The 8,890-nt window shown below is 29.8% G+C and overlaps 1 protein-coding gene and 1 pseudogene across 1 annotated transcript in view; both read left to right on the forward strand.

The window, feature by feature from the left end:
* LOC145284012 (uncharacterized) overlaps positions 1-8,890 on the forward strand; it is a gene marked incomplete at its 3' end in the record, with an annotated part of 1,050,937 nt that overhangs the window by 1,011,073 nt on the left and 30,974 nt on the right.
* LOC145284297 (U2 spliceosomal RNA) lies at positions 7,965-8,170 on the forward strand (annotated as a pseudogene).

Below are 8,890 nucleotides of genomic sequence, written 5' to 3' on the forward strand. Positions count from 1 at the left end.
AAATGCTGGCCGCTCAACTGGCCATTTATATACCTGTTGCTCTTGCAATGACAATTTTCTTTTCTCTCATATGGATTAATGGAGATCTTAAGATAATTCTATGGAAACTCATCTAGGAGAAGGAAACTGTGTAGTCACACAAACACACACACATGCTCGCGCGCAAATAAACGAACCTTTATTCATTTCAATTTCCCCGCGCATTTTGCCCCAAAATAAGTTCTTCCAGCAACGGCACAATTTCAAATATGCCCACACACTTTTCTCATAACAAAAGTAAAATGAACATAGTTGGCGACAGTATCACGTGACACAAGCGATTAATGAGAAAATTTAGAAGATTTTCTTTTTAACGCTTTTCCAAAAACGAAAATATCAGCAGTAGCAATCTTGTTTTTGGAGCCGGTCCAAAAAGTCTAAAAACGCATTAAACAGTCTCCTTCCTTTCTTCTCGCTTCAGTGACACACGAGAACATGCTTCTCGTCTTCACAACATTGTCACTGCCAAAGCCGTCAACGCCATGATTACACATGCCACGCACACACTCAAAAGTCACTTATGCACACATGCATCCATTCCGCACATTCACTAATTAATAACAACGAATTACTTTCCTCACGGAGTACGTCCCTTATGGGACTTTTCAAGTAAAGCAAACTTCGCCAGATAAAACACAAACTTTAAAATAATCTTATTTTCACACAGGACTTTAACCATCTAAACTTCTTGATTCCACGAAGGACTTTCATCTAACATTTTAATCATAATGACTTCGGAAGAAATTTCACCGATTGAACCTTTGTTGTTTTTATTAAAAATTAAATGTAGTGCACTTTAAATAAGAAGTAGGTGTCGTTTTGTTTCATTCTTTTTTTTTTATTATTTTGTTTGGGGCAAAGATATTTAATTTTACTTAAACTTCTGCACTCCTGCAAAACTGAGGTAAAATAACGTCATTGAGTTATGATCATGCGGACTCTGAGAGTGAGAGTTTTGTAATTCAAGGGTTTGTCAATATAATCTACTAATGTATAGGGTTTTTTTTTTCACAAAGGAGTCACCATTTTATCAAGGCCCGGAGGCCACTCGAGGATAAGGATTAATGGGTATACCATAGTTAATGGGAAAATATTATAGTAATAGTAGTGGAAATTTGGTGAATTGAATTACATAAGGGGATGACTCACCAATAACTTGTTTACATTGGACTTGAAGATAACTGGAAATACGCTTAAATATGTTATTTAATTTATGCAGATTTCATATTTATTATTATAGTACACCACCCGGATATCACCCAGAAGGTAGTCAGCTTGAAAGCAGGAGAACGGAAGACAATTCCACAGGCGTGCAGTTCTAAGAAAGAAGCTTTTTTCATGGAATCTACGTTTGGGTTTAGGCACAAATAAAGAGTGGTGAGAATTATTGATAAAGATTCCCGCTAGACGAATATGTTTTGAAAGTCTGGCAAGGGGAGACCTTAGATTGGTTGGTTGTTTTTGTTTTACGGCATATCAACCTTTTTCAGGTTATTTAATGCCGAATCTAGTTATTTTGAGGAACGATTTTTAATGGAGTATATTTGTTTTTTTTTTTAAAGTTGTATTCTATTTAACCCATAGTTCTAACAGGTACTACCACTCCGGGTCACAGTGGACCTGAGAGCAATGGCAATTAAAGGGTGGCTCCACACTCCCCAAGGCCCGCAAGGTGGGGCCTCACCATTGGATATAGTTTAAGGTCATATCCAGGACCACCTTAGACTGGAGTGAAGTCCATTTTGAACTCTGTCAAGGTAGGATAAGATGCTTTTAGCAGCTCCTGCCCAGATGTGGCAGCAGTACTCCATCCTAGAATGTACTTGGTTCTTACAGATAGAGAATTGCATCGACAGTCAGATATCTACTAGAGTTGTAGAATGATCTCACGATTTTTCCAGCTACTTTGGCAACAGTTTTGATGTACATGCTCCATTTCAGATTGGGAGTAAAGGTCAGAGTAATTACTCTCATCCAAGCCAGATAAAAACAATCTAAATTACAGCTATAATTTATGAAATATAAAAATTATTTATTTATATTAAGGTGGTGTTTACTTTGCAAAAGCTCATAGTATTCGTAACGTCGATTGTCCATCATGGAATAAAAATATAATCCTCTTCTGGACTTTCGGCTTAATATGGCTCAATTCATCCTTCACAGAAAAATGAAATAACGTATTAAAAAAATATTAATTGTTTCCTTTTGTGTTTCGTTCTCCTTATGGAAAATATAACTGTAAAATAAAATTGATACTTATGGCTAAGAATAGAGTCCTAAAAAGAGAATGGTTATACGATCTTTAGTAAGTCATCTGTCTCTGGTGTAGAAGGGATTAAAGTTGAGCAAAATAGGAAACACAATCAGAAGAAGAAAATCAAGTGAGAGGTTTCATACGTACTAGAAAAATTATATTAATTTTGTTTGACATGTTATTTCGAAGAATATTGTAGATTTCTTAGTGTTATACGTATTTTAGCTGAAATATTCTATTGGTTACGAGCAGGGGTGGGGGCGGCTTTGCCCGGTCGTAAAATACGCTTAAATATGATATTTTAATTTTTGCCAGATGTTGTATATAATTATTATAGAGTCGTGATTTCAAAAGTAAAATAAAAATAAAAAAGTATTTGGGTGCCATCAGCTAGAATCGAAACCGAAACTGTAGCATTCAAAGCTGGTGACGTTACCACTATATAAACGTGACACGTATATGAACTGATTAAAAATTAAAAATAAACTAAGATGAATGGATGAAATGTATAACGTTTTTTTTTCAATTTTGGCCCATTTTTGACCCCTCAAAACTATTTTAAACTACTAAAGACCCATAAAAGAACGGTTCATAAAAAAAAAATCCAATCATTTCAGGCCCCTAGGACCAGTCTGCGACTTTTAGCTTGGGAGGAGATAGAGTTTGAAAATATAGGGACAGACAGACAGACAGACATATAGCCGTTTATATATTAGATTACATTTATGAATGAAATCGATGATCTTAAACAAAATATATTAAACTAAATATAGCGCACATACTAATAACTTACTCTGTTCATGTGATGTTTCATTTAAAGATGTCCTCCACTTAAATTCGCCAAATGTGAAACTGGAGAATTGAACCTGACTTTTGAATTTCAGATAAAATTTGAAACCCAACATGAATTTAAAGCACACGTGTTTACATGTGAATAAAAGTACTATGTCTATAGTGGAGGCGTACTATATTAATGAATAGTGAAGATATTAATGTCTACTTGAAATATTGATAGATGTCGAAGATATTAATTTATGTTTAAAATATTAATGAATAGTGAAGATATTAATGTTTACTTGAAATATTGATAGATGTCGAAGATATTAATTTATGCTTAAAATATTAATGAATAGTGAAGATATTAATGTTTACTTGAAATATTGATAGATGTCGAAGATATTAATTTATGCTTAAAATATTAATGAATAGTGAAGATATTAGTGTTTACTTGAAATATTGATAGATGTCGAAGATATTAATTTATGCTTAAAATATTAATGAATAGTGAAGATATTAATGTTTACTTGAAATATTGATAGATGTCGAAGATATTAATTTATGCTTAAAATATTAATGAATAGTGAAGATATTAGTGTTTACTTGAAATATTGATAGATGTCGAAGATATTAATTTATGCTTAAAATATTAATGAATAGTGAAGATATTAGTGTTTACTTGAAATATTGATAGATGTCGAAGATATTAATTTATGCTTAAAATATTAATGAATAGTGAAGATATTAATGTTTACTTGAAATATTGATAGATGTCGAAGATATTAATTTATGCTTAAAATATTAATGAATAGTGAAGATATTAGTGTTTACTTGAAATATTGATAGATGTCGAAGATATTAATTTATGCTTAAAATATTAATGAATAGTGAAGATATTAATGTTTACTTGAAATATTGATAGATGTCGAAGATATTAATTTATGCTTAAAATATTAATGAATAGTGAAGATATTAGTGTTTACTTGAAATATTGATAGATGTCGAAGATATTAATTTATGCTTAAAATATTAATGAATAGTGAAGATATTAGTGTTTACTTGAAATATTGATAAATGTCGAAGATATTAATTTATGCTTAAAATACTAATGAATAGTGAATATATTAATGTTTACTTGAAATATTGATAGATGTCGAAGATATTAATTTATGCTTAAAATACTAATGAATAGTGAATATATTAATGTTTACTTGAAATATTGATAGATGTCGAAGATATTAATTTATGCTTAAAATATTAATGAATAGTGAAGATATTAGTGTTTACTTGAAATATTGATAGATGTCGAAGATATTAATTTATGCTTAAAATATTAATGAATAGTGAAGATATTAGTGTTTACTTGAAATATTGATAAATGTCGAAGATATTAATTTATGCTTAAAATACTAATGAATAGTGAATATATTAATGTTTACTTGAAATATTGATAGATGTCGAAGATATTAATTTATGCTTAAAATATTAATGAATAGTGAAGATATTAGTGTTTACTTGAAATATTGATAGATGTCGAAGATATTAATTTATGCTTAAAATATTAATGAATAGTGAAGATATTAGTGTTTACTTGAAATATTGATAAATGTCGAAGATATTAATTTATGCTTAAAATACTAATGAATAGTGAATATATTAATGTTTACTTGAAATATTGATAGATGTCGAAGATATTAATTTATGCTTAAAATATTAATGAATAGTGAAGATATTAGTGTTTACTTGAAATATTGATAGATGTCGAAGATATTAATTTATGCTTAAAATATTAATGAATAGTGAAGATATTAGTGTTTACTTGAAATATTGATAGATGTCGAAGATATTAATTTATGCTTAAAATATTAATGAATAGTGAAGATATTAATGTTTACTTGAAATATTGATAGATGTCGAAGATATTAATTTATGCTTAAAATATTAATGAATAGTGAAGATATTAGTGTTTACTTGAAATATTGATAGATGTCGAAGATATTAATTTATGCTTAAAATACTAATGAATAGTGAATATATTAATGTTTACTTGAAATATTGATAGATGTCGAAGATATTAATTTATGCTTAAAATATTAATGAATAGTGAAGATATTAATGTTTACTTGAAATATTGATAGATGTCGAAGATATTAATTTATGCTTAAAATATTAATGAATAGTGAAGATATTAGTGTTTACTTGAAATATTGATAGATGTCGAAGATATTAATTTATGCTTAAAATATTAATGAATAGTGAAGATATTAGTGTTTACTTGAAATATTGATAAATGTCGAAGATATTAATTTATGCTTAAAATATTAATGAATAGTGAAGATATTAATGTTTACTTGAAATATTGATAAATGTCGAAGATATTAATTTATGCTTAAAATATTAATGAATAGTGAAGATATTAATGTTTACTTGAAATATTGATAGATGTCGAAGATATTAATTTATGCTTAAAATATTAATGAATAGTGAAGATATTAATGTTTACTTGAAATATTGATAGATGTCGAAGATATTAATTTATGCTTAAAATATTAATGATTACTTTAAATAATTAATGAATAGGTCCAATATTAATCAATGTTTTAAATAGAGGACGGACACTTAAAATATCAATTACTATTTGAAACATTAATGGATGGTAAAGATATTAATAAATGCTTAAAATATTAATGAATGCTATAAATAACTATGAATGCTTAAATATTAATGAACGATAAAAAATATTACTGAATTATAAAAATTTAAAAAATAACCCAAAGAGGTGAACTAATTTTATTAATAACCAATCAATGAATAAAAAATAACCCTAACCCACTAGAATTTAAAGCACATGTGTTTACATGTGAATAAACGTACTATGTCTATATTATACAGAGATGATCCATTTCAAGATAATAGTTTGGAAATTAATTATGGATAAGTATAGAATTGAACAATGTACACAAGTTATGAAATTGTTTCACCAAAATCAAGGGTCAATGATTTTGACTCAAAGGGCCAGTGGAACTCTCTGCCGCTTGCCTGTTTCCCACCTGACTACAACTTGGACGTCTTCAAGTCCAACATAAACAAATTCCTGACAAACCGCCCCCTTAAGTAAGACACTATATCAAAACCCTCAATACTAATGATTACTACAATACTATCTCATTGATTACTGTACAGGCAATAACCCTTATCCCTGAGTGGCCTTCAGGCCTTGATAAGTCGTGACCTCCATGTAAAAAAAAAAAATAAATAAATAAAGGAGCAATCTTGCATATACAGGGTGCCCAAAAAGTGACTGAAGAATTTTGAACTTAAATAGGTGCTTTAGTTTTGATGATATCTCTATGTAATTTTAACACAATCTGATTTTAAGACACTGGAAATTTAAAAAAAAAAATGCAAAATTCAAACAAAAATGTTTTTTTAAATGTTGCCCATTTTCAGCTTCGCATATTTGTGCTCTTTCCAAAACATTATTCATGACCGATTTGCAGAATCTCTGGATTGCGATTTTACTCCCTTATTTCGTTCCTGATTTTTTTCCTTCAATTTTTGCAGGGTTTGGGGTTTGTTAACATAGACTCTTTCTTTAAGATATCCCCACGAGAAAAAGTCGAGGCTAGTCAAGTTTAGGGAACGATAAGAACCTTCGAGTCAAAATAATTTCCACAGATCCTGCTACTTATTACAAATGTGACTTTGTCTGTCTGTGGAATGATCTGTGACAAACTACTCTGTAAATTTTGGATCTACAAACTATCATTGTATTAAAATATATTTTATAACCGGGCAATGCTAGGTGGAATGCTAGTATATATATATAGGGTGACCCCCTAAAAAAACGGGCCCCAACTCTAATTAGGCCTTGTTTCTTACTGTTTTTTCCGAATGAAATGAACCGTTGATCATAACTCGTTTATTATATTCAAAACATCACATCAAAACACAGGGGTCTTTGGCCTTTTTTTTCACCGTTCTACAGCATATGTTCTAGATGACCTCGATTTAGCTTTTGTTTTTTTTGGGTCACCCTATATATATATAAATCAATGTTAAATAATATAAACGTCTGCTTTCCACTTCTCAAACTGAAACAATTTCACAACTTGTGTACATTGTTTAATTATATAATTAATTTCCAAACTATTATCTGTAAAATATCTGTAATAGAGAAAAATAATATTCATTGATGGTAAAATGACGAATATTTTTAACCCTAAAATGACTTTGGGGACACCCTGTATGCAGCTAGTCTAAAACGTAAAACAATTTAATGATGATGAAGGGATAATCGTGCCGAAACATTATAAGACGGCATTATAATGTGCATATTTATATAAAAAAATCTTTTAAACTAGTGATATTATTGTAGCCCTTTTGTTAAAACTGTAAGATTATTTATTTAAGTAATTAAGAATTTATCTGGTTATTGCTGTTTACCTCCAATGTCCTTATAGGAGCCTGTGACATATTTCCATTGTATGAATGCTTGGCGTGAACGGTAAACCCACAATATCATTATACCATCTTTAGACAGAACAGATACTGCCCTTGGATCCTAGGCAGAAAACCAAGAAAGTATATTTTAGTTTCACGTACAGCCCAAAAGCGATATCATTTTTATTTATTTTTAATTATTTTAATTTAAAAAAAAAAAATTTTTTTTTTTACATTGTGTCTTCAATGATTGGGAGATCCTATTTATTAAAAAGGAAGATAGATATTGATAACGTACTATACAAACATTAAATTAGCATGTCTATATTCTAGTGTTTGTAGTGTGTTATTACCTTCAATTCTCCTTTTTATTAAACAAGATCTGTCGGTCTGTCCGTAATACTTTTGTGCTTGGCCTTTTTGGTTAAGATCAAAGGTCTGTTGTTAATAGATGCTGTTCTTAGCTTTTTGGCCAAGATCAAAGTGTAGAATCTGTTCTTACTACATGTTGTACTTATGTTTGTGATATAAAGTGGGGGATCACTTTTCTGTATCAATTTTATGTAAAATGACCACCCACTTTACAACCAATCAGTCTGAAAGCCATTCAAGTAATTCTCTAGATAATTCAAGTTGTTTTTGAAGGATTCCATTCAAGTCATTCTTAAGGTCATTCAGTTCATCCTTAAGTTCATTAAAGTCATTCTAAGTCATTTACTTTTCATTTATTTAAGTCATTTCAGCCCATTTTTCGGTCATTTTAGTTTATCTTTAAGAATTTCATGTCAATCCTACATTCACGCATTCATTCATTACACGAAAGCACACGACTAATGGCTACCGGCCTTGTTAAACAAGATCTCCCAATTGAATAATTTATAATCTGGAAACCATGACACACGTAGGAAGGTACGTTAAAGAGTAATACGGTATTAATATACAGATCACATTTAAAAAAAAATAATATAGTCAACTTTCTTGAAAGTTAAAAATATGTTCTTGTATTATTAGACATACTTCATAAGGATTTTGTTGGCATTCGTTTCCTTGATATCTTTCCGTTAAGAATTCTTTCAAGAAGGATATCAAGTTCTTACCAAAGGGACCACATGTAGATTGCCAATGTCCCTGAAGGAAAGTATTTCTGAGCAACGAACTAGATTTGAATTTTGCACAGCCAGGTTGTCACTCCGTGTCTTTAACCACTGAGCCACTGTTGTAATGATATTTTCTCTGTGTGTTCTTATAAGGAGAAGGGGGATTACTGTTACTTTACTATAATGTTCTCTAAGTTCTATTTATTTAGTAAAATGTCTTTATTGTTATCTATTTGTCGGGCCGTGATCGTAAGCTTGCTGTTTATTAATGTCTCTGCGA

This window comes from Euprymna scolopes, chromosome 8, assembly GCF_053919585.1.
Source record: "Euprymna scolopes isolate OS-2025 chromosome 8, ASM5391958v1, whole genome shotgun sequence".
NCBI classification, from domain to species: Eukaryota; Metazoa; Mollusca; class Cephalopoda; order Sepiida; family Sepiolidae; genus Euprymna; species Euprymna scolopes.